Raw genomic sequence first — 26,296 nt, 5'->3', positions numbered from 1 at the left:
CTCTGATCTGATTCTTCAGGTGGGTCTTTAATCCCTATGACTCAGCTCTAAAAACTTGCCTGATCAAGAGCAGAAAGCAAAATCTAAGAGATTCCAAAGTGGCAAATCAAATGTGGAAAATGCTCCATGAATGCATATGAATCACCAAAAAAAATTTTCATATTACACTGACATAGAAGAATAGTAAAAAAAAGTACCTTAAACAAGTAATGATGAACAATTAGAACATGGATTCTTCCACACTGCTTTATCACTCTTCCAATTTTACTAAAACTGTCTTTTTCAGAATAACATGATTCTATAGACCACAGACTTAAAATTTACTATACTTTTTCATCCAAGTCTAAATAGATTCTACTTCACTATCAGGTATAGATAATCTCACTCAAGAGACAACTGTTTTAAAGTAGCGGTTAAATTACCAGATAGGAACATATACTAAAATACTAGTGCAGCTATATAAACAACCAAGACTTCCTAACTTTCTAAGTAATTTCTAAATTCATGAGTTAAAAGCTTACTGGTCAACAGCACTTTATTAATTTCATTAATAATAACTATTTAATGTTTTAAAGTTCCAGAACTCTCAGAAGTTTAACTAAGAAATAATGAATATTAACATTTAATTAGTACAATAATTTTATCTTATGCTAACCTCCCTTTATATACCTTCCCTTATGTCCTTTCACCTTCAATAAAAAAGGATGAAGACTAAAACTATCTTTTTTTTTTTTTTTTAAAGATTTTATTTATTTATTTGAGACAGAATGAGAGAGAGAGAGAGAGAGCGAGCACATGAGAGAGGGGAGGGTCAAAGGAAGAAGCAAGCTCGCTGCCGAGCAGGGAGCCCGATGCGGGACTCGATCCAGGGACTCCAGGATCATGACCTGAGCCAAAGGCAGTTGCTTAACCAACTGAGCCACCCAGGCGCCCAAAGACTAAAACTATCTTGACTATAACAAGTAAGTATGGCACCAAAAATCTGCCTTGTATGGTTCTAGAAACCTTCATTTTTCATAATGCAATAAAGAGGTTGAAAAAGAAAAAAAGAGAGTCTCACCTTTAGTGTGACATCACAGAGTTCTCCATTTTCATAAAACCGAAGAAGGGAACCATGAAAATCTTTCCAAGCTTCATTTGCTTCAAAGATAAAGGAGTCTTCTCCATCACCATCACTAATTGAAGACCTATTCTTTATTTGCTGGTGCTGCTGCCTTTTCCCCTTTGTGCAGTGATTCCTAGCTTGTTTTGCATTCACAGATTCTGAAGCCATTTGTAACACTCTTCTTTTAATATAGCTCTCTTCTCAAACATCCCATTTATTCTTTTGTAAAGAGTGGGGAAAGGCAGAAGGTAGATGCTGCCCGCTAACCTTCAGACATTTTTCGAAATCCACTCAAATTGTCATTGTCCAGTTTCCTGAGATTAAAAAACAAATAAAACAATAAAAATTCACCAAAAGAAAAAAATCATTGGTAATTAGTTTACCAAAGCTACATATGTAAAATGACCACATAAATTATTACTTAAAAAAGAAAAAGTAACTTTGTAGCTTTATGATAAATGTCATAGAAGTTACCTCAGCTAATTATTTCAGTGAAGGAATGCCTTTAAAATCTAATTTGAAAATTCTGGGAAGATGGTGGAATAGAAGCATCAGGAACCTGTCTTCCCCACCTAGGCAACAATTGCACTGGCAGAATCTGCCTAATATAACTATTTTGGAATTCTGTGGAGTCTGGTGGAGGCTTGCAATTTCCAGGGAAAGACTTGAGATGTTTAGTTTTGGTCAATTTCAGCAGTAGCAGCAGCCCATCCCCACATCCTCAGTCAAGTGGCAAGTAAGCAGCTGTGTGCACGTTCCTGAGAGCTTGCACAGTTTTCAGGAGTCAGGGTGGACAAAAAGGACCCAGTCCTCCAAATACCAGGGATCTCTGCTGATTGCTGACTACAGCTTCTGATCACAGAGGTGTAGATAAAGAGGTGGATAGCCATGTTAATACACCTCCACCTACTGTTGCAAGTCCCTCCCTCTTGGCTGAAGTGACTTCCAGAGGATTTAAAAGGCTTGTGTCCTTCCTTCCCACTCATTTGTTTTTCTTTTTCTCTTTTCAGAAGACAATATAAAATAAGAGTATATACAAGGAAAATTAGAAAGTAACAATGCATGCCAAAGGGAATGCTTAGAAAAGACCTAAGACGACCTTAAATTATACCTCAGGTTGATCTTCAGCAGAGAGATGGCCTACAATAATCAAAACGAGGAGGGGGGGAAGTAATAAAAAATAGCAGACCTTAAAGAAGAATTGGATTAAATCTGGACACTGATTTCCAGAATTACTACATTATTAGATTCAAATGCCCAGTGTTCAACAAAAGAATCACAAGGCATACGATGGAACACATTTGGGGGGGGGAGCAGGTGGACAAACAACAAACTGTCCTAAAAAAAAGGAAATAACGGGATTTATACTAAATGAAGACTTTAAAACAACTCTTTTAAAGATGCTTCAGGGGCTAACTGAACATAATAAAAAAAATAAATAAATAAAGATGCTCAAAGAACTAAAGGAAGATGTGGAGTCAGGAAAACAATCAATATCATCAAACAGAAAAACTAAATAGATACCAAAAAGAGTTTCTGGAACTGAAAAGTACAATAACTGAAATAAAAAATTCACCAGAGGGACTCAGGACAGATTTGAACAGGCAGAAGAATTATCAACCCTGAAGCAAGACAATGGAAATTACTGACTCTCAGGAAAAAATTGAAGAAACATGAGCAGAACCTAAAAGACTTGTGGAACATCACACAGACCAATATACACATTGTAGGAATCCTGGAAGAGTAAGAAAGAGATAAAGGGGAAGAGAGACTATTTAAAGAAATAATGACTAAAAACTCCCCAAATTTGATGAATATAAACATTCAAGGAGTTCTACAAAAGAGAACTCAAAGAAAACCACACCAAGACATTATAATCAAGTTTCCAAAAGACAAAGATAAAAAGAGAATCTATAACACAAGAGAAAAGTGAATCATCAGATACAGGATTCCTCAATAAGAGTATCAGATTTTTTTATAAGAAACTTCAGAAGCCAGAAAGGGTGGGCAGATATGTTCAAGGTACTAAGAGACAAAAACTGTCAATCAAAAATATTGTATCTGGCAATAATATCCTTCAAAAGTGAGGGAAGAATTAAGACATTCCCAGATAAACTAAAGCTGGGACAGTTTGTGACCATTAGACCCGGCCTGCAAGAAATATTCAAGGGAGACCTACAAGGTTAAATGAAAGAATGCTAAACAGTAACTCAAAGCCATATGGAAAAATAAAGAGTTCAGTAAAAGTAAATACATGGGTAATTACAAAAGCTGGTATTACTGCAGCAATGGTTTGTAACCACATTTTGTTTTCTACAGATTTAAGAGACTAATACATCTAAAGAAGAAAAAGCAATTAAGGTAAAAGCTGATATTACTGTAACTTTCATTTGTAACACCAAATCTTATTTCCTATACAACCTAAGGGGGACTAATTTAAAATAAATTGAAAATTAAAAATGAAAAATTTTAGATCAAAATTTAATAATTACTAATTGTGTCCAAAGACACAAACAAGTTAAAATGAAAAGGATGGAAAAAATATTCCACGCAAATAGTAACCAAAAGAGAGCAAATACAGCTATACTAGTACCAGATAAAATAAAGTTTAAGTCAAAAAATGTTACAAGAAACAAAGAAAGATATTATATATTAACAAAGGATCAACACAGCAAGAAGATATGACAAAGATTTATGCCTGTAATGACAAATCATGAAAATACATGAAGCAAAAACTAAAAGAAATGAAGTGACAAATAAATAGTTCCAGAATAATAACTGGAGACTCCAATACTCCATTCATAATAATGCATAGAACAATCAGACAGAAGAAATAGAGAACAACACACACAATAAACCCACTAGATCTAAGACATAAAAAGAACACTCTACCCAACAACACAATACACATCCTTCTCAAGTGCACATGGGACATCTTCCAGAATTGTACAAATAAGTCTCAAAGATTTAAAAAGATAAACAGCATACCAAGTATCTTCTAACTACAAAAGGATGAATTTAGACATCAATGACAAAAGAAAAATGGAAAATTGGCAGGACTGGGAAAAATAATACACTTTTAAACAACCAATGGATCAAAGAGGAAATCACAAGGGAAAACAGAAAATACTTAGCAAATGAAAACAAAAACACAACATACCAAAACTGATAGTAGCCACAGTGAAATCAGTGCTAAGGAGGAAACTTATGCTATAAACATATAAACATATTTTTAAAAATCTCAAATAAAATCTCAAATCAAAAATCTCAAATCTAGCTTTACAACTTAAACTACAAAAGGGGGGGCTCCTGAGTGGCTCAGTCGGTTAAGCGTCTGCCTTCGGCTTAGGTCATGAGCCCAGGGCCCTGGGATCAAGCCCCGCATCGGGCTCTCTGCTCAGCAGAGAAGCCTGCTTCTCCCTCTACCTGCCATTCTGCCTATCTGTGCTCTCTCTCTATCTCTCTGTCAAATAAAATATATAAAATCTTAAAAAAAAAACTACAAATGGAAAACAAACTAAACCCAAAGCTAGCAGAAATGAAATTAAGATTAGAAGAGAGAGAGGGCGCCTGGGTGGCTCAGATGGTTAAGCGTCTGCCTTCGGCTCAGGTCATGATCTCAGGGTCCTGGGATCGAGTCCCCCATCGGGCTCCCTGCTCCTTGGGAGCCTGCTTCTCCCTCTGCCTTTCTCTCTCGCTCTGTCTCTCATGAATAAAAAAAAAAAAAATCTTTAAAAAAAAAAAAAAGATTAGAAGAGAGAGAAATGAAAAAGAAAACAGATACACAATAGAGGAAAACAAACCAAAAGTTGGTTCTTTGAAGAGATCAACACAATTGACAAAACTTCAGCTGAATCAAGTAAGACAAAAAGATAGAAGGTTCAAATTAATAAAATCAGAAATGAAAGTGGGAACATTACTTCTGACTCTACAAAAATAAAAAGAATTATAAGAGAATACTATGAACAATTGTACAACAAATTGAGTATGAAATTGACAAGTTTCTAGGAAACAAAATCTAAATCACAGAGAAACAGAAAATCTGAATAGACATAACTATTAAGAAGATTGAATCAATAATCAAAAATCTCCCAACAAATTAAAGACTTAGACCTAAGGGCTTCACTAGTGAATTCTACCAAACATTTAAAGAAGAACTAATACTATTCCTTCCAATCTTTCCCCCCAAAATTGAAGAGGACAGAAAACATCCTAACTCATTCAATGAGGCCAGCATTACCCCGATATCAAAGTTAAACAAAGACTATGAGAAAACTACAAACCTATAAATCTTAGGAACACTGATGCCTGAAATCATAAAACTCCTAGAGGAAAACACAGAGGAAAAACTTCATGACACTGGATGTGGCATGATTGCTTGGATTTAACACCAAAAGCACAGACAACAAGAAAAAAAACAGACAAATGGGACTACATCAAACTTTAAAATGTCTGTGCAGCACAGGAAACAACACAGTGAAAAGGAAACCCACAGAAAGGAAGAAAATATTTGCAAGCCATATACATATACATATATATATATAAAGAGTTAATACCCAGAAAAAAGTCCTTCAACTCAACAATAACAACAAAAACCCTCAAACAGTCCAATTTAAAAATGGGCAAAGGACCTGAATAGACATTTCTCCAAAAAAAAAAAAAGAAATGACCAATAAACACATGAAAAGATGTTCAAAATCACTATCAGGAGTATGCAAATCAAGACCCCAAACCATTAGGATGGCCACAATCAAAAATTCAGAAAATAACAGGGTGCTGGATGGCTCAGTCGTTAAGCGTCTGTCTGCCTTCGGCTCAGGTCATGGTCCCAGGGTCCTGGGATCAAGCCCCACATCAGGTTCCCTGCTTGGCGGGAAGCCTGCTTCTCCCTCTCCCACTTCCCCTGCTTGTGTTCCGTCTCTTCCTGTGTCTCCCTCTGTCAAATAAATAAATAAAATCTTTGAAAAAAAATTTTTTTCCCCCCAGAAAATAACAAGTATTGGCCAGGATGTGGAAAATTGGAACCCTTATGCACTGTTGCTAGGAATGTTAAGATGGTACAGATGTAAGGTGCAGGAGGAAAATAGCAGATTGGGAGGATTCTGAGCTCACCTCGCCCCACAAACACACCTAGAAAACCTCATCAGAGGAACTAACGGGATGCCTGGGTGGCTCAGTCGGTTAAGCGTCTGCCTTCGGCTCAGGTCATAATCCCAAGGTCCTGGGATCAAGTCCCGCATCAGGCTCCTTGCTCAGCAGGGAGCCTGCTTTTCCCTCTGCCTGCTGTTCCCCCTGCTTGTGTGTGCTCACTCTCTCTGTCTCTCTGACAAATAAATAAAATCTTAAAAAAAAAAAAAGAGAAACTAACTTAGAAAATGACCCAAAGACTGGCAGAACAAACTTTCCAAAGTTAATCATGGGGAAGAGGTCACATAAAAAAAGGGTAAGAGGGACAGAGACATAATCAGCAAACTAACTCCTGGCAAGACTAACCACAAATGGGAGGGTTACCACAAGCACAGAGAAGGGAGAAGAAGACCCCACATGAGACTTGCACTGGAAAAACAATCCCCACATTTGGCTTTGAAAACCAGTAAGGATTAAATAACTTCATGAGTTTTTACAATCAGTAGGGCTTAAAATCAGCAAGGCCTGGCTCTGGCAGAGCCAGAAGGTGATAGGAAACTGAGTCCTTACCCTGAAAGACCCAGCATAAAAGCAACAATTTGAAAAGCCCCTGGGGTACGCAGGAAGAAGAGTTATTTAATCTCAGAACATATGCTGGAGAGGCAGGGATCTTAAGAAGACTTCTTCAAGGACAAAAGAGCCGGCGGGTGTCATTTCTCTTTCCACCCCCAAGCAGAGAGAGCTGGACACTTCTGGGAACACACTCCATCTAGCTTGCTAACACCACACACCCTGACCCTACATTCTCCTGCAGATCTGCCCCATCCAATCCTGTCCCACTTGGCAAGCATCCCTCCAAAGCAGCCCAATTGGGGAAGAGCACCACTTCAAAGTGACTCCTGCGCTGGGAAGAGGGGAAGATAACCACACACACCAGTGCAACTGCAGCCTCAGAAGACTTACTGAGGGCAGGCATCTGGTCTGATTGCAGGCCTGCAATCAGATAAAAAGCCAAAAGAAAAGAGATGAAGAACTCAGTATCTGAAATTAAAATTGTATACACTAGAGGGAATCAATACCAGACTAGAAAAGGCAGAAGAATGGATAAGCAAATTAGAAGACAGAGTAATGGAAAGCAACCAAGATGAACAAAAAAAAGAGAATAAAAAAAATCAGAATAGGTTATGGGAATTGACTGACATCATCAAGTGTAATAATACTTGCATTATAGTGATCCCAGAAAGAGAACAGGAGAAAAGGGGAGAGAAAACTTATTTGAAGAAAGAATAGCTGCAAACTTCCCAAATCTGGGGAAAGAGATATCCACATCTAGAAGGCACAGAGAACGCCCAAGAAAATAACCCCCAATGAGGTCTACGCCATGATACATAACAAAGTGGCAAAAAGTAGTGAAAAAGAGAGAATTTTAAAAACAGCAAGAAAGGGGGCACCTGGGTGGCTCAGTCATTAAGCATCTGCCTTTGGCTCAGGTCATGGTCCCAGAGTCATGGGATTGAGCCCGCCATTAGGCTCCCTGCTCAGGGGGAAGCCTGCTTCTCCCTCTTCCACTCCCCCTGCTTGTGTTCCCTCTCTCGCTGTGTCTCTCTGTCAAATAAATAAATAAAATCTTTAAAAAAAATAAAATAAAAACAGCAAGAGAAAAGAAAACAGTTACTTGTATACAAGGGAAACCCCGTAGGGCTATCAGCTGAATTTTAGGCAGAACATTGCAGGCCAGAAGGGAGTGGCATGATAGAGTCAAAGTACTGAAAAGAAAAAACCTGCAACCAAGAATACTCTACCCAGCAAGGTTATCATTCAGAAAAGGAGAGATAAAGAGTTTCCCACACCAACAAAAGTTAAAGGGACTTCTTTGAGTGGAAAGGAACAACCATAATCAAGAGTAAGAAAATTAGGGAAGGAACAAATTTCACAGGTAAATACAAATATAATAAAAGTACTAGATCAATCAGTTATAAAACCAGTACAGAGGTTAAAGCACAAAAGTAGTAAAAATCAATTATTTCTAAAAAGTCAGCCAAGGGATTCACAAAAGGATATGAAGTATTATATCATATACATAAAATGTGGGGATTAAAGATTTAGTGCTTTTAGAATGGGTTCAAAGTAAGCAACCATCAGCTTAATATAGACTGGTATATGCATAAAATATTACATGTGAACTTAATGGTAACCACAAATCAAAAATCTGTAATTGATAGGCAAAAAATAAACAAAAAGGAATCCCCAAGCATATCACTAAAGAAAGCCATCAAACCACAAGGAAAGAAAGCAAGGGAAGTAACAGAGAACACAAAAACAACCATATAAAGTAACAAAATGGCAATAAGTACATACCTACCAATAATTACTTTGAATATAAATTAACTAAATGCTATAATCAAAAGACATAGGTTGACTGAATGGATATAAAAGCAAGATCCATCAATACACTGCCTACAAAACACTCACCTCAGATCTAAAGACACATGCAGACTAAAAGTGAAGGGATTAATTTATCATACAAATAGATGTGAAAACAGAGCTGGGAATGTCCACAATAGCCAAAATATAGAAAGAGCAGATGAACGGATAAAGAAGATGTGGTGGGGCGCCTGGGTGGCTCAGTCGTTAAGCGTCTGCCTTCGGCTCAGGTCATAATCCCAGGGTCCTGGGATCGAGTCCCACATCGGGCTCCCTGCTCGGCGGGAAGCCTGCTTCTCCCTCTCCCACTCCCCCTGCTTGTGTTCCTGCTCTCGCTATCTCTCTCTCTGTCAAATAAATAAATAAAATCTTTAAAAAAAAAAAAAAAAAGAAGATGTGGTGTGTAGACACACACACACACAGGAATATTACACAGCCATCAAAAAGAATGAAATCTTACCATTTGCAATGATGTGGCTGGAACTAGAGGATATTATGCTAAGCGAAATAAGTTAATCAGAGAAAGACAATTATCATATGATCTTATTGATATGTGGAATTTAAGAAACAAGGCAGAGGATCATAGGGGGAGAGAGCAAAAATTAAGCAAGACAAAACCAGAGAGGGAGACAAACCATAAGAAACTCTCAATCTTAGGAAACAAATTGAGGGTGGCTGGAGGGGAGGTAAGTGGGGGGATGGGGTAATGGGTGATGGGCATTAAGGAGGGCACTTGATGGAATGAGCAATGGGTGTTTGTTATATGCAACTGATGATTCTCTAAATTCTACCTCTGAAACTAATAATATGCTATATGTTAATTAAATTGAATTTAAATTTAAAAATTTTTTAAATGAAAATAAAGCTGGGGTAGCAATATTTACACTGAACAAAATAAATTTTAAAACAGAGACTGTGACAAGAGACAAAGGAAACCACATAATGATAAACAGCACAATCCAACAAGAGGATATAACAATTCTAAATATTTATGCACACAACATAAAAGCACCTAAATACATAAACCATTAACAGACGTAAAGAAAAGAATTTCAGTAATACAATAACAGTAGGGGACTTTAACACCCTCACTTACATTAATGGATAGATCATCCAGACAGAAAATCAACAAGGCAACAATGGCTTTGAATGACACATTGGATCAGACAGATGTATTCAGAACATTCCATCCCCAAACAGTGGAACAATGAATGGGCTAACCTAGAAATCAAAGAATACACAGAGACAGACTAGACAGCAGCAGCTGGCATACAGCTCCTTAGATGCCATGGCTTCAATAGCACGGTAGCTCCCACCAGGTGTGAGCATCACCAGCCTCTTCCCCAGGAGGCCATTGCAGTCCGCCACCCCCTGCTCCTCTGTAACCATGTGCTCACTGAAAGTCTGTAATCAAATGCCAGTATGTCAGAGGAGACGCAACAGGACTCAGTGGAGTGTGCTACTCAGACACTGAATATAAGGAAGGACACTTTAGCCCATATTAAGGAGTTAACAAGAAGTACAACCCCACCTTGCACGGCATCGTGGGCAGAAACTTCCGTAGTTACGTGACACATGAAGCCAACACTTCATCTACTACTACCTGGGCCAAGTGGCCATTCTTCTGTTCATACTTGGTTAAAAGCATGTATTGGGTGTCACATACCCAGTGGTCCACTCAAAAACAAGGACTACAGCCTAAATTCCAAATACCAGAGACTGAAATCTTAAGCCTTGCATGAGAGAACACCCTGATCTCTGAACCTCTATGGGCATTCTCTGTACAATTTTGTTATTGGTTATTAAATTAGCAAAACAAAGGCAAATGAAAATGAAAACACAATGGTCCAAAAACTTTGGGATGCAATAAAAACTGTTCTCAGGAAGATTAAGCAGTACAGGCTTACCTCAAGAAGCAAGAAAAATCACAAATAAAAAACCTAACCTTACACCTAAAGGAACTAGAAAAAGAAAAAGCCCAAAACCAGAAGGAAGGAAATAATAATGATTAGAGCAGAAATGAAATAGACCCCCCCCCCAAAAAAAATCAATAAAACCAGCAGCTGGTTCTTTGAAAAGATCAATAAAATATATAAACCTTTAGCCAGACTTATCAAAAAAAAAAAAAAAGAGGAATCAAGTAAAATCAGAAATGAAGGAGAAATAACTGACACCCCAGAAATTCAAACGGTTATAAGAGAATATTAGGAAAAATTATACGCCAACAAATAAGAACAACCTATAAGAAACAACCTATAAGAAATGGATAAATTCCTAGAAGCATAACCTTGCAAAACTGAATCAGGAAGTAACAGAAAATTTGAAAAGACTGACTACTGGCAATGAAATTAAATCAATAACCAAAAAGTTTCTCAAAAACAAAAGTCCAGGACCAGATGGTTTCAGAGACGTTTCTACCACACATTTAAAGAAGAATACCTATCTTTCTCAAACTATTCCAAAAAATAGAAGAGAAAGGAAAGCTTTCAAATTTATTCTAAAAGGCCAGCATTGCCCTGATACCAAAAAAAGATAGACACTACAAGAAAAAGAAAACTACAGGACAATATCTCTGATGATCATATATACACACCTATGATAAAGTTTAATATATAAGTTAGACACAGTAAGAGATTAACTATTAATATAAAACAATTATAACCAATATATGATAGTAAAAGTTATGTGAATGTGCTCTCTCTCTCAAAATATCTTACTGTATTACACCCACACTTCCTGTGATGTGAGATGACAAAACGCCTACATGATAAGATGAAGTGAGATGAATGACACAGGCATTACGATGTACTGTTAGGCTACAACTGACCTTCTGATGATCATCAGGAGGATGATCCTCCATCTGCTTCTCAACAGCAGCTGACCTCACAAAACTGAACCTGCAGAAAATGAAGCCAGGGATAAAGGAGGGGTGGGGGGACCACCGTACTGTGAAATGTACCAATCTTGCCTGGATTATAACAGCCCCCATTAACCAATCACCATGGCCCTATCATCCCTAAACATCTATTATAGGCAATGCTGCCAGACTTATCTAGCTCTCAGTGTCAATTCCAAACTGTTTGATGTATGTAGTTCAAACTGCTTATCCTGGCATTCATTGCTCTGATTCCAACTTACCTTCTAGTCTTTTCCTCCATTAATTTTTGACATAAAGTAGGGGAGAGGAGGGGGAAAGGCTACTTACTAAACCACTATGTGTCACATATTTTGCCAGAAATCTTATATAAACTTTCTCATGTAAACATCATGAATACATTATAGATGGCCTAAACATCCCTGATTTGCCCAAAGTGACACAGATAGAGCCTGGGAACTTAGGATTTTTTTTTTTTAAAGAGTTTATTTATTTGAGAGAGCGGTGCGCACACCAGTGGGGGGAGGGGCAGAGGGAGAGGGAGAAGCAGGCTCCATGCGGAGCTCAATCCCAGGACCCTGAGATCATGACCCGAGCTGAAGTCTGATTTAACCCACTAAACCATCCAGGCACCCCGGGAGCTAGGACTTCAATTCGGCTCTGACTAAGCCCATTCTTTTTCTATTAAATCAGACTTCACTATTCCATTTTTCTCAAATATATGTGCAAGTACTCAAGCTATTTCTTGTGAGGGAATGATGTGTAGGCCCAACTTAAATAATGTTTCTGAATTGCATGAAGCCTTCTCTAAATTCTCCCAATGGGGTGTGATCACCCTTCTGTGAACCCATATGGTACAATGTACTTCTCTGACTGACTTTATTCCTTTTGTATTTTAGATCTGTCTACTTAACACAGTGTTAACTCTTAGAGGAAAGTATCTTAGTAATATCTATATATCTTGCCCACATAAGCCTGGGTCATAAGTGATTGAGTCAAAATGATTTTTGTGGGCTATATGTTAGTCAACTCTTCTTTACTGCTTAGGCTATTGAGTCTTCTTTCATCCAGAACTTTCATCATACCATATTTTGTGCCCTAAGAGTCTGAGTATTAGGATGGCAAGCATTACTAATATGTTACTTCTAAATTTCACTAGGTTTACTTACCTACAATTCAAAACTACCATACACATTGTCCCTTGTATCAAACCACTCTAGCTTCTGTTTAGTGAAAGGTTTAATTTATTATTGTTGTCACAAAACTCTTTCCTTTGTCAGAGGACTGTTCTATGAAAAGGGCATTACGATTCATTTTTATAAAATTATTTTTACATTGACAGCAGATTTGGGCAAGACACAACAGCTCAAAAACTTTCTATACCAAATTCTCTTAAAATGGTCTATTCAAAAAAATGCACTGTCCTCGGGGCGCCTGGGTGGCTCAGTTGGTTGAGCGACTGCCTTCGGCTCAGGTCATGATCCTGGAGTCCCTGGATCGAGTCCCACATCGGGCTCCCTGCTCGGCGGGGAGTCTGCTTCTCCGACCCTCCCCCCTCTCATGTGCTCTCTCTCTCATTCTCTCTCTCTCAAATAAATAAATAAAATCTTTAAAAAAAAAAAATGCACTGTCCTCAACTTTTTAAAAAATCTATCATATATAAATAAAATAGGAAGACAAGATCAGGAAAAGAATATTTACCCTGACATTTCACTCCTCTAAGGAACTTCACAGATTTTGGGACTCATAAAGACTGTATTAAGTGAAAGTAAACTCTAACCCAAAATGTTAAAAAACTATATCTAAGATTCTAACCCTTAGGGAGAAAAAAATAAGATACTCCCCCTTCCCCAATATATTAAGAGATTAAAAAAAAGAAAAAAAGAGATGATCCATGGAAGTCTGTTTCTATCACACCATAGTGTGTTACGACACTGAAGCAGACAAGAAGTGAGACCATTTTTTTTGGTTCCTCTAAGTGCTAGTAAAGTCATTCTTAATCAACAAAAGTAAGTTCTGAAGAAAAAAGTATTTCAAACAGAAGCAGATAGGTTTTACTGGTCCAGTGCAGAGAATATATAATAAAAGTAATGTGTTTTTACATTTAAACACAACTTACAATGAATTTCAGAAAACAAAACTTACAGCAAAAGCATAAGGATATTATGTTAAGTCACTCTATTCTTTTTCTAATTTCTTTGTAGTTATAATCTGTGTCACATATTAGCATGTACTATCAATATATGTAATACCATTATGTAGAACATTGTATTAACTCATACTGTATTGTTCTCGTAGCTAAAATCTTTGTCGGCAAAGAGTGACTTTTACAGTACACATTAATCAGAACAGTACTAAGTAGAAAGAGGAACTTCAAATGGCACTGCTGCAGTACCTACGACCGGCAGCAACAGTACTCTTAGACTCATTCTTCCTTTATTTTTTTTAATTGAAGTATAGTTGACATAACTGATTAGTTTCATGTGTACAACATAGTGATTCAACAGTTCTACACATTATGCAATGCTCACCACAGTGAGTATAGTTACTACATGTCACCATACAAAGCTATTACAATATTATTGACTATATTCCCTATGCTGTATTTTTCATTCCTGTGATTTACTTTATAACTGGAAATTTGTACCTCTTGATTCACTTCACCTATTTCACCAATCCCCCCCAACCTCACCACTGGCAACCACTGTCTTGTTCTCTGTATTTAAGAGTCTCTTTAGTTTTTAGTTTATTTGTTTTTTAGATTCCAAATATAAATGAAATCATACGGTATTTGTCTTTTTCTGTCTGACTGATTTTACCTACCATAATATCCTCTAGCTCCATCCATGCTGTCACAAATGGCAAAATTTTGTTCTTTTTTATGGCTGAGTGATATTCCACTGTAGTTATAACATCTTTATCCACTCACTATTGATGGATACTAGGGCTGCTTCCATATCTTGGCTATTGTAAATAATGCTGCAATAAACATAGTGGTACATAGGTATTTCCATTTTTAATTTTTTGAGGAACCGCCATACTGTTTTCCATAGTGGCTGCACCAATTTATATTACCAACAGTGCATAAGACTTCTCTTTTCTTCATATCCTTGCCAAGACTTGTTATTTCCTGTCGTTTTTTTAACGATTTATTTATTTTAGAGATAGAACACACGTGTGTACATGGGGGGAGAGAAGGAGCAGAGAGAGACCCAAACAGACTCTGTGCTCAGTGTGGAACCCAATGTGGGGCTCAATCTCACAACCCTGAGATCACAACCTGAGCCAAAACTAAGAGTTGGACACTTAACCAACCGCACCACCCAAGAGCCCCTTATTTCTTGTCTTTTTGATAACTGCCATTCTGACAGGTATGAGATGATATTGCATTGTGGTTTTAATTTGCATTTCTCTGATGGCTAGTAATATTGAGCATCTTTTTATGTGTCTTTTGGCCATCTGTCTTCTTTGGGAAAATGTCTATCCAGGCCCTCTGCCTGTTTTTCATATATGGCCTTTATTATGTTGAGGTATGTTCCCTCTAAACCCACCTTGTTGAGTTTTTATCATGAACGAATATTGAATTTTGTTAAATGCTTTTTCTGCATCTATTGATACGATCACATGATTTTTCTTTCCTCTTGTTAATATGATATATCACATTGATTGAGTTGTGAATATTGAACCATTCTTGTATCCCTGGAAAAAATCCCACTTAATTGTGGTGAATGATCCCTTTAATGTATTGTTGAATTTGGTTTGCTAACATTTTGTAGAGGACTTTTGCATCTATGTTCATCAGAGATACTAGCCTATAATTTTTTTTTGTGGTGTGTCTGGTTTTGGTATCAGAGTAATGCTGGCTTGGTAAAATAAATTTGGAAGTACTCCTTCCTCTTCTATTTTTTGGAATAATTTGATAAGAATAGGTACTAATTCTTCTTCAAATGTTTGGTAGAATTCAGGTGTTCGGGAAACCACCTGGTCCTGGACTTGTGTTTGTTGGGAGTTTGATAACCAATTCAATTGTGTTACTAGTAACCAGTCTGTTCAGATTTCTGTTTCTTCCTAATTCAGTCTTAGAAGATTATATTTCTAGAAATCTATCCATTTCTTCTAAGTTGTCCAACTTGTTTTCATAGTAGTCTATTATAATCCTTTGTATTTCTGTGGTGTTGGTTGTAACTTCTTTTTCATTTCTGATTTTATACACCTGAGTCCTTTTTTCTTCTTGATGAGTCTAGCTAAAGATTTGTCAATTTTATGTTTTCAAAGAACCAGTTTTTAGTTTCACTGATCATCTACCATTTTTTAAAGTCTCCATTTCATTTATTTCTGCTCTGATCTTTGTTATTTTTTTCCTTCTATTAATTTGGGGCTTTATTCTTTTTCTAGTTCCTTTAGGTATAAGGTTAGATTGTGTGAGAATTTTCTTGTTTCTTGAGGTAGGCCTTTGCCACATACCAGAGAATTTGCATTGTTTCCATTTTCATTTGTCTCCACGTATTTTTTTAATTCCCTCTTTGATTTCTTCATTGACCCACTAGTTGTTTAGTAGCATGTTGTTCAGCTTCCATGTTTATGTTTTTCAAGTTTTTTTTTCTTGTAAAAAATCGTTACGGTGAGAAAAGATGCTTGATATGATTTCAACCTTCTTAAATGTATTGAGACTTGTTTTGTAGCCTAACATGATCCTGGAAAATGTTCCATGTGCACTTTTAAAGAATGTGCACTCTGCCCTTTTTGGATGGAATGTGTGTATTTATATGTTAAGCCCATCTGGTCTAATGTGTTGTTCAAGCCCACTGTTTCCATATCTGGATGATCCATCCCCTGGTATGAGTGGGGTTTTAAAATTCCCTACTATCATTGTATACTGTCAACTTCTCCCTTTATGTATGTTAATATTAGCTTTATATATTTAGGTGCTCCTATGTTAGGTGCATAGATATTCATAACTGTTATATCTTCTTGTTGGATTGATCTCTTTATCATTATGTGATGCCCTTCTCTGTCTCTTGTTACAGTCTTTGTTTTAAAGTCTATTTTGTCTGATATAAGAATTGCTACTCCAGTTTTTCTTTCACTTCCATTTACATGGAATATCTTTTTTTTTTTAAGATTTATTTATTTGAGGGGTACCTGGGTGGCTCAGCCGGCTAGGCATTCGACTCTTGGTTTCAGCTCAAATCATGATCTCAGGGTTGTGAGACTGAGCCCCAGATCAGGCTCCACACTCGGAGGGAGGAGTCTACTTCTCTCCTTCTCCCCTTTCCCCTCCCCTTGCTTACACACTCTCTAAAATAAATAAATCTTAAAAAAAAAAAAAAGATTTGAGAGAAAGAGGCACCCCAACATGGAGTATCTTTCTGCATCCCTTCACTTTCAGTCTATATGTATCTTTAGGTCTGAAGTGAGTCTCTTATAGCATATAGATCGGTCCTGATTCATTATTCAGTCACCCAATGTCTTTTTTTCTTTTAAGATTTTATTTATTTGAGAGAGCAAGTGAGTGAGAGATTGAGAGAATGAGTGGGGGGAGGGGCAGAGGGAGAAACAGACTACCTGTGGAGCAGGGAGCCAGATGTGGGACTCGATCCCAGGACCCTGGGATCATGACCTGAGCTGAAGGCAGATGCTTAATGACTGAACCACCCAGGCGTCCACCCTATGTCTTTTTATGGAGCATTTAGTTCATTCACATTTAAAGTAACTACTGATAGGGATGCCTGGGTGGCTCAGTAAGGTGAGCAGCGAACTCTTGGTTTCCGTTCAGGTCATGATCTTGGGGTCATGAGATCAAGCCCCATGTTAGGCTCTGTGCTCAGCATGGAGTCTGCTTGTCCCTCTCCCTCCCTCTCTGCCTCTCTGTCTCTCCCCCGACTTGCATGTGTGTGCTCTAATAAATAAAATCTTTTAAAAAAATAAGTAACTACTGATAGATATGTACTTATTGCCGTTTTGTTTTTTCTGGTTTTTTTTTATAATTCTTCACTGTTCCATTCTTCTCTTACACTCTTCCCTTGTGATTTGATGACATTCTTTAGTTGTATGACTGGATTCCTTTATCTTTAGTGTATCCATTATAGGATTTTGATTTGTGGTTACAATGAAGTTCATATTTAACATCCTGTGCAATACAGCAGTCTATTTTAAGTTGATAGTCACTTAAGTTTGAACCCATTCTAAAATTTTTATTCTGCCCTTCCACACTTATGTCATATTTTACATCTCTTAAATTTGTGTATCTTTTAACCAATTACTGTAGATATAACTAGTTATAATACTTTTGTCTTATAACCTTCAAACTAGCATTATAAGTGACTGATCTACTACCTTTAGTATTATGTTTGCCTTTACCAGTGGAACTTTTTCCTTTCATGATTTTCTTCTAGTTTTGGCCATTCTTTTCCACTTAAAGAAGTCTCTTTAAAATTTCCTGTAAGGTCGATTTAGTGGTAATGAATTCCAACTTTTGTTTGTCTGGGAAACTCTTTAACTCTCTTTCAATTCTGAATGATCTTGCTGGGTAGAGTATTCTTGGTTATAGGTTTTTTCCTTTAGCACTGTGAATATATCAAGCCACTCCCTTATGGCCTGCATAGTTTCTACTGAAAAATCAACAATGGCCTTAGGTTTCCCTTGTATGTAACTAGTTGCTTTTCTCTTGCTTTTAAGACTCTGTTTTTAATTTTTTATATTTTAATTAGTATGTCTTGGTGTGGACCTCTTTGGGTTCATCTGGTTTAGGGCTCTCTGTACTTCCTGGACCTGGAAGTGCCTGTTTCCTTCCTCAGGCTAGGGAAGTTTTCAGCAATCATTTCTTTTTCTTTTTTTAGATTTATTATTTATTATTATTATTTATTTGACAGAGAGAGAACACAAGCAGGTGGAGTGGCAGGCAGATGGAAAGGGAGAAGCACGCTCCCCGCTGAGCAGGGAGCCTGATGTGGGGCTCAATCCCAGGACCCTGAGATCATAACCTGAGCCCGAGCCGAAGCCAGATGCTCAACCAACTGAGCCACCCAGGTACCCCTTCAGCAATCATTTCTACAGGTAAGTTCTCTGCCACTTTCTCTCACTCTTTGCTTTCTGAACCCCCTATAATGCAAATGTCAGTATGCATGATATTGTCCCAGAGGTCCCTTACCCTATTCTCATTTTTTTAAACGGTTTTTCTTCTTTTTTGCTGTTCAACTTGGATGATTTCCACTCCTCCCACCTTCCAGATCAAGATCCATTCTTCTGTATCTTTTAATCCGCTGTTGATTCCCTCTAGTGTCTTCTTTATTTGAGTTATTATATCCTTCAGCTCTGATTGGTTCTTTCTTATATTTTCTCTTTGTTGAAATCCTCACTCAGTTCATCCACTCTTCTCTCAAATCTGGCAAGCATGTTCATGACCATTATTTTGAACTCTGTATCAGGTATATTGCATATCTGTTTCATTTAGTTCTTTTTCTGAGGTTTGTCTTCTTTTATTTGGAACATATTCCTCTCTCCCCTCATGTTGTCTGATTCTGTTTCTATGTCAAGTGGGCCAGATATGTCTCCTTGTCTTGAAAGTAGTGGCCTTGTGTGAAGGGCCTCCTATGCAGCCCAGGAGCACAATCCCACCCCTGGTCACCAGAACCAGGTGCTCCAGGGGTACCACCTGTGTGGCTGCATGTGCCCTCCTATTGTAACTGGGCCATGACCACTGCAAGTACATTGGTGGGTGGGGCTGGCCCCCACCCAGGATGACTACATTGACCAGCCTCAACTACCATGGGCACACTGATGAGCATGGCTGGTCCCTAACACAGCTGGCTAAATGGCCTGGCTGCAGCTACTGTGGGCATGCTGGAGGGTGGGGTTAGCCCCTGGTACAGCTGACTGAGAGGCCTAGCTGCAACTGTTGTAGGAGTGCTGGTGGGCAGGGTTTCCCCAACCTGGGGCAGGAATTACTTGGGAAGAGCTGCCTGCTTGGTATGCAGTTGTTGGTATGCAGTCTTGGTACGCAGCAGTTGCATTGGCGGGGAGGGAGACACCAAGGCTGCCCGCTGGGTATGACAGGATGGAAGCTACTTTGGAGGTACACCTGCAGATTGGGTGGGGTAGATCCACAAGAGAATGCTGGGCAGAGGAGCAATACCAGCAGGGTAGAAGGAGAGTATCAGAACTGAGTCCCACCAGCTTTGGGCCAGTTAGGCTGAAGGAGGGTAAGAAAAATGATGCCTGCCAGCACTTCCATTCCCAGAGAAAGTTCCTACAGATCTCAGCCTCTCCAGCACATTCTCTAAAATTAGTAAATCTCCTTCATATATAAGCTAGGCATTTTTTAAACTGCTGCCTCTGCGCTGGGTCTCAGAGAGAGTAATATAGGGTGCTGGCCCTTTAAAAGCAGAGTCTCAGTTTCCTTTAGCCCTCCAGCTCTTCTTAAGCCTTGCTGATTTTCAAAGCCAGATGTTATGGAGGCTCATTTTCTCAGTACAGATCTCTTGAGTGTGGGGTACCCCATGTGGGGCTTAATCCCTTCCCTCCTCAAGGAAGACCTCCAGGCTTGTGATATCCCTCCCACTGTGCAGAGTTTTGGTTCCCAGCCACATCTCTGCCCTTCCTACCCTTCTCAATGTGACCTTTTCTTTATGTCTTAAGCTGTGGAACAGCTGTTCTGTTAGTCCTTTATGTCATTTTCAAAGTAAGTTGCACTTTATGTAGCTGCACCCTGATGTGTCCATGAGAGGAGTGCTCAGAATCCTCCTATTCCATCATCTTCCAAAGCTCCTGTTCCAGAAAGTCTAGATTCATTCTTCTTTAAAATAACTAGAGGGTATTATGCTGAGTGAAATAAGTCAATCAGAGAAAGACATGTATCATATGACCTCACTGATATGAGGAATTCTTAATCTCAGGAAACAAACTGAGGGTTGCTGGAGTGGTGGGGGGTGGAAGGGATGGGGTGGCTGAGTGATAGACACTGGGAGGGTATGTGCTATGGTGAGCGCTGTGAATTGTGTAAGACTGTTGAATCACAGACCTGTACCTCTGAAACAAATAATACATTATATGTTAAAAAAAAAAAAAAAAAAAAAGAAGATAGCAGGAAGGGAAGAATGAAGGGAGGGAATCGGGAGGGGGATAAGAACCATGAGAGACTACGGACTCTGAGAAACAAACTGAGGGTTCTGGGGCGGGGGGATGGGTTGGCCTGGTGATGGGTATTAAAGAGGGCAGTACTGAATGGAACACTGGGTGTTACACACAAACAATGAATCATGGAACACTACATCAAAAACTAATGATGTAATGTATGGTGATTAACATAGTAATTTAAAAAAAGAATATAAAAAATAAATAAATAAATAAAATAACCGTAGTTTGTATCTTTATGATTCAGATAGGTGAAGATTTTAAAATGATACAAAATATTACATTTAATACAGTATCTGATAGGCTATGCTCATTATTTCATTTTTATTTACAAAAGCAAATAATAGAGATTTTAAATTTTGAATCAAGCAGTCCAAAAGAAAATACATTATGCTAATAATTAAAGGAGAAGCTGCTGCTTTGACGAACTGGATTACAGTTACAGTAGTTCCTAGTCAAGGTATACATGACTTCAAACAATTTACTGCTGTGATTCAAAACATGTTTTTCTTAGCATTACCATGTATAAGATTCAATTCTTATCAAAATCTGCTTGTTAATGTAATGTATTGTGATTAACATAACAATAAAAAATTTTTTTAAAAATCTGCTTGTTAAATACTAGTGTCATTTCCAGAGTCTATAAACAACACTTTCACGGCACTGAATACTTTGTAAGATGTTTCTATTTTGGAGTCTGCTTTATTAAGAAGTCCATCTATTGGGGCACCTGGGTGGCTCAGTCGTTGGGCATCTGCCTTCGGCTCAGATCATGATCCCAGGGTCCTGGGATCGAGCCCCGCATCGGGCTCCCTGCTCTGTGGGAAGCCTGTTTCTCCCTCTCCCACTCCCTCTGCTTGTGTTCCCTCTTTCGCTGTGTCTCTGTCAAATAAATAAATAAAATCTTTAAAAAAAAAAAAAAAGAAGTCCATCTATTAATATTTCACTACTATAATCATTCGTTTGAACTGGACCACATAATTTATAGTCATTATAGTTGGAAAGTCTAGTATAAAGTAGTAAAAAATTTTTTTATTTTATTTTTCAAGATTTATTTATTTTTAGAGGAGTGGAGGGGCAGAGGAAGAAAGAATCTTAAGCAGACTCCAAGCTAAGCATGCAGCCCCATGCAGGGTTTGATCCCACGACCCTTAGATCACAACCTAAGCAAAAACCAGGAGTTAGACACTTACCCAATTGCACCACCCAGGAACCCCTAAAAAATAAACATTTTTTAAAAAGACTTGAATTTTACCTAAGTATGTGAACAACATGTATGAACTGTCTCTTAGGTAGGGACTCTATTACTTATTAGTTTTGTTTAAGAATGTCATAGGGGCACCCGGGTGGCTCAGATGGTTGAACGTCTGCCTTCGGCTCTGGTCATGATCCCGGGATCCTGGGATCGAGCCCCACGTCCGGCTCCTGCCTCAGCAGGGAGCCTGCTTCTCCCTCTCCCTCTGCCTCTCCCCATGCTCATGCTGTCTCTCCCTCTGTATCTCTGTGTCTCAAATGAATAAATAAAATCTTTAAAAAAAAAAAGAATGTCATAGAAGTCACAGGGTTGTACTTAAAGATAACAAATGATAATTATTGGAATAAAAATATAAAGTCTACCAAAAAATAAATTTATCAATAATTTGTTTCTAAGTGTGAAAAGGTATTTCCCATTCAATATCTGAAATGAAACAAAACACACAAAGCTAAATAGTAATTACTTACTTAGAGAAAGCTATGCTTCAGGCACCGTCCTTCTGAGTATAGCAGATTGCTAATCTTATACAGGGTTTAGGAGGAAATGTGGAGTCCTGGGATTGGTGGATTTTCAGAGGCTTTGAAGCGTGGTTACTAGAAGGGCTACCATTGACTGGCTGGCTTGCAAAATCCTGTTCACTAAGGCAGGTTGTTGTTGATTGATCACACTGACTTAAAAACAATTCTAGGGGTGCCTGGGTGGCTCAGTCGTTAAGCGTCTGCCTTTGGCTCAGGTCATGATCTCAGGGTCCTGGGATCGAGCCCCACATCGGGCTCCCTGCTCGGCGAGAAGCCTGCTTCTCCCTCTCCCACTCCCCCTGCTTGTGTTCCCTCTCTCGCTGTGCCTCTCTCTGTTAAATAAATAAATAAAATCTTTAAAAAAAAAAAAAAACCAATTCTAAAGAACTGTCAATTACTCAGTAAGCAGGTTTAAAACTGGTCTGAGTGACTGTTACCGTGGCTATACAAGAATCAGTCTCCTCCTAGGAGTTTGGAAACTTCCTTTCATTTTCACAAGGTAAGCACATAAACCAACATACACATACATATACATACTGTGTATGTAAATCATACGGTTTTATAATCACATTTCAAGAAACTGCAATAAAATATAGAAATACTGTCAGTGTTACGGGGAAATACCACTTGTCTTACAATATATTCATTTAACCAGTCAGTCATCACATGGTATACTGCAGGTTATGTTAATGCAAAGACAAATATGAAAAGCAACAAACAAATGTTTTTTGGTTTTTTTTTTTAGATTTTATTTATTTGACAGAGACACAGCGAGAGAGAGAACACACGCAGGGGAAGTGGGAGAGGGGGAGAAGCAGGCTTCCCGCTGAGCAGGGAGCCCGATGCGGGGCTCGATCCCAGGACCCTGGGATCATGACCTGGGCCGAAAGCAGACGCTTAACGACTGAGCCACCCAGGCACCCCCAAACAAGTGCTTTATAGCAGTGCTATTCAAAGTGAGTCTGGTCCACAATGTTTTTTTTTACAGGTCTGCAATGAGGTAAGTACAAAAATGGAGTATTCAGAAACCCTTACAGGAAATTTATATTTGACAGAGTAATTCTATGCCTTTTGAATCTAATGAAAAATTGAAGTTTATATTTTGTACATCCATTGTTTTTTAATTTTTCTAGTAATTAGGTTTTTGTCTTTTATAAAAATATCGGTTCACAAACTGGTCTTTCACCACAAAGAGAAGCACTACTTCATAAGACTCGGAAAGTTAATATCCCCAATAGATGAGGGTGTTATGTCTTGCTATGAGGATACAGGCAAAAAGAATGTGTATCACATACCAAGCAAGTAGACACCTACATCAAAATTGGAAGAATGGTGGGGTGCCTGGATGGCTCAGTTGGTTAGGTGGCTGCCTTTGGCTTGGGTCGTGGTCCCAGGGTCCTGGGATCGAGTCCCACGTTGGGCTCCCTGCTCAGCAGGGAGTCTGCTTCTCCCTCTGCCTCTGTTCCTCCCCTCTGCTCATGCTCTCTCTCTCTCAAAATAAAACCTTTTTTTTTTTAAAGATTTTATTTATTTATTTGACAGAGAGAGACACAGTGAGAGAGGGAACACAAGCAGGGGGAGTGGGAGAGGGAGAAGCAGGCCCCCCGCTGAGCAGGGAGCCCGATGCGGGGCTCGATCCCAGGACCCTGGGATCATGCCCTGAGCCAAAGGCAGACACTTAACAACTGAGCCACCCAGGCACCCCTCAAAATAAATAAAATCTTAAAAAAAGAAAAAATTGGAAGAACGGTGACAAAATTGGAAGAATGATGACAAAGCACATTTAAAGGCTGCATCATCTATCCCCTGGATGCAGTAGGAGATTATGCTGTATGAAAAAACAAATGATTCTGAGATAAAACTGCTTCAAAAGAATCAGACTCTAAATGTGAAGAAATTTAGGAACACCTTAACCTATCTATCTCTTCTATTTTCCTTAAAAAAAAAAAAGTATGCACAAAAGTAATCTAATCTTTAAAAAGATTATCTAAGATAAGTCTCCCCTAAAAAAAGATGATTAAGACATGACATAATTCCTACCATTAACGAGCCTGAATTATCCAGATGGGACAAAAACAGATGATAATAATAACGTCGTAAAAGCAACAGTAAAGAGAGATACTGGATATTATGGGAGAACCCAAACTAGTCTGGATGATCAAGGCTCCCCACTGAACGTGAAAGCTCCCATGTACTCAAAATTCCCAATCCACTCTACCAAACTATAACCAAGTTCCATACATTCTACTTCCTCAGTTCCTCTCATATTGTTGGCCCTGCTTCTCCAGCAATCCCACTTTAGTCCCAGGCCCCATCATCTCACAGCTATAATGACAGCTTCCCAACAGCCTCTTCTCTCACCAGGCATCCTTCCTACGGCTGCCAGTTATCATTCCCAAATTCAAATCAGATCATATCACCTCAATGCTTAAAAAATTCCATGAATAATGCAAAAGTAAGGAGAAAGAAAACTGGATACAAGATGTATGATCTCTATTTTGTAAATATGTATATGTGAGGGCGCCTCGGTGGCTCACTTGGTTAAGCAACTGCCTTCGGCTCAGGTCATGATCCTGGAGTCCCAGGATCGAGTCCCACATTGGGCTCCTTGCTCAGCAGGAGTCTGCTTCTCCCTCTGACCCTCCCCCGTCTCGTGCTCTCTCTCTTCCATTCTCTCTCTCTCAAATAAATAAATAAAATCTTTAAAAAAAGAAAAGAAGATGTATATGTGATAGGTTTCCAACCACAAGATGGTTCCAACTGCAATTGCTGTTTTGGAATCAATTAACGAAACGATTCCAAGTCTCTATTTATTATAGAGATATCTGCGGAGGAAAATAAGGAAACATAAGTTTAAAGTGGGTCACAGAAATTTACAGAATGGGGCATATAAAGTATATTCCCAAAAGTTCATCAAATTCTATGAACGAAAGGGAAATGACTAAGTATTTACTGTTATTACAGCAAGCGTGCCTGTATTAACTAGGTTAAATATTCTTATAGGTCATAAACGTTTTATAATGCTTTAAAGTCCCTTATATAATGACCATAAGGTACAGCTGCTGATTTTATAGAACTTAAACAGAGGTAGCTTGGGGCACCTGACTGGCTCAGTTGGAAGAACATGTGACTCTTGATCTTGAGGTTGTGAGTTTGAGCCCCATGTTCAGTGTAGAGAGTACTTAAATGAATAAATTAAAACTTTAAAAAATAAAAACAGGGGTGTGCCTGGGTGGCACAGTCAGCTAAGTGTCCAACTCTTGGTTTCGGCTCAGGTCGTAATCTCAGGGTTGTGAGAATGAGCTCTGCGACAGGCTCCGTGCTCAGCACACACAGTCTGCTTGAGATTCTCTCCCTCTTCCTCTGCCCCTCCCATTTGTGCACTCTTGCTCTCTCTCTAGAATAAATAAATCTTAAAAATAAAATTTAGGGGTGCCTGGGTGGCTTAGGTGGTTGAGCGTCTGCCTTCAGCTCAGGTCATGATCCCAGGGTGCTGGGATCGAGCCCCACATCGGGCTCCTGGCTCAACGGGGAGTCTGCTTCTCCCTCTCCCTCTGCCTCTCCCCCTGCTCATGTTCTCTTTCTGTATCTCTGTGTCTCAAATGAATAAAATCTTAAAAAAATAAAATAAATAAAATTTAAAAATGAAAATAAATAAAAAGAGGTGGCATGGTATAGCAGGAGTAAGAGTGACTTAGGTATCAGGATAATTGGATTTTAACTAGTTACATTTTGGGGAAGTTACCTAATCTCTCCAAGTCTCAGTTTCTTCATTTATAAAAGAACAGGACTGGATAGGTCATGGATCAGTAATCTTTCTGTGAAGGGCCAAAGAGTAAACATTTTAGGCTTTGTGGGCC

At 38.6% G+C, this 26,296-nt stretch overlaps 1 long non-coding RNA gene and 1 pseudogene across 1 annotated transcript in view; one reads left to right on the top strand and one right to left on the bottom strand.

The window, feature by feature from the left end:
* Positions 1 to 1,260: 1,260 nt before the first annotated feature.
* LOC145720169 (uncharacterized) overlaps positions 1,261 to 26,296 on the bottom strand; it is a 33,420-nt gene continuing 8,384 nt past the window's right edge. The window contains exon 2 of the long non-coding RNA XR_014142956.1: positions 1,261 to 1,419. This is a non-coding gene — a long non-coding RNA (uncharacterized LOC145720169). The remainder of the gene's footprint in view (positions 1,420 to 26,296) is intronic.
* LOC145720259 (dynein light chain 1, cytoplasmic pseudogene) lies at positions 9,911 to 11,829 on the top strand (annotated as a pseudogene).

This window comes from Leptonychotes weddellii, chromosome 2 (assembly GCF_054177405.1).
Source record: "Leptonychotes weddellii isolate Sample4059 chromosome 2, ASM5417740v2, whole genome shotgun sequence".
NCBI lineage: Eukaryota > Metazoa > Chordata > Mammalia > Carnivora > Phocidae > Leptonychotes > Leptonychotes weddellii.
Note: the sequence above shows the minus strand (reverse complement) of the source record. Positions and strands in the feature narration are given on the sequence as shown.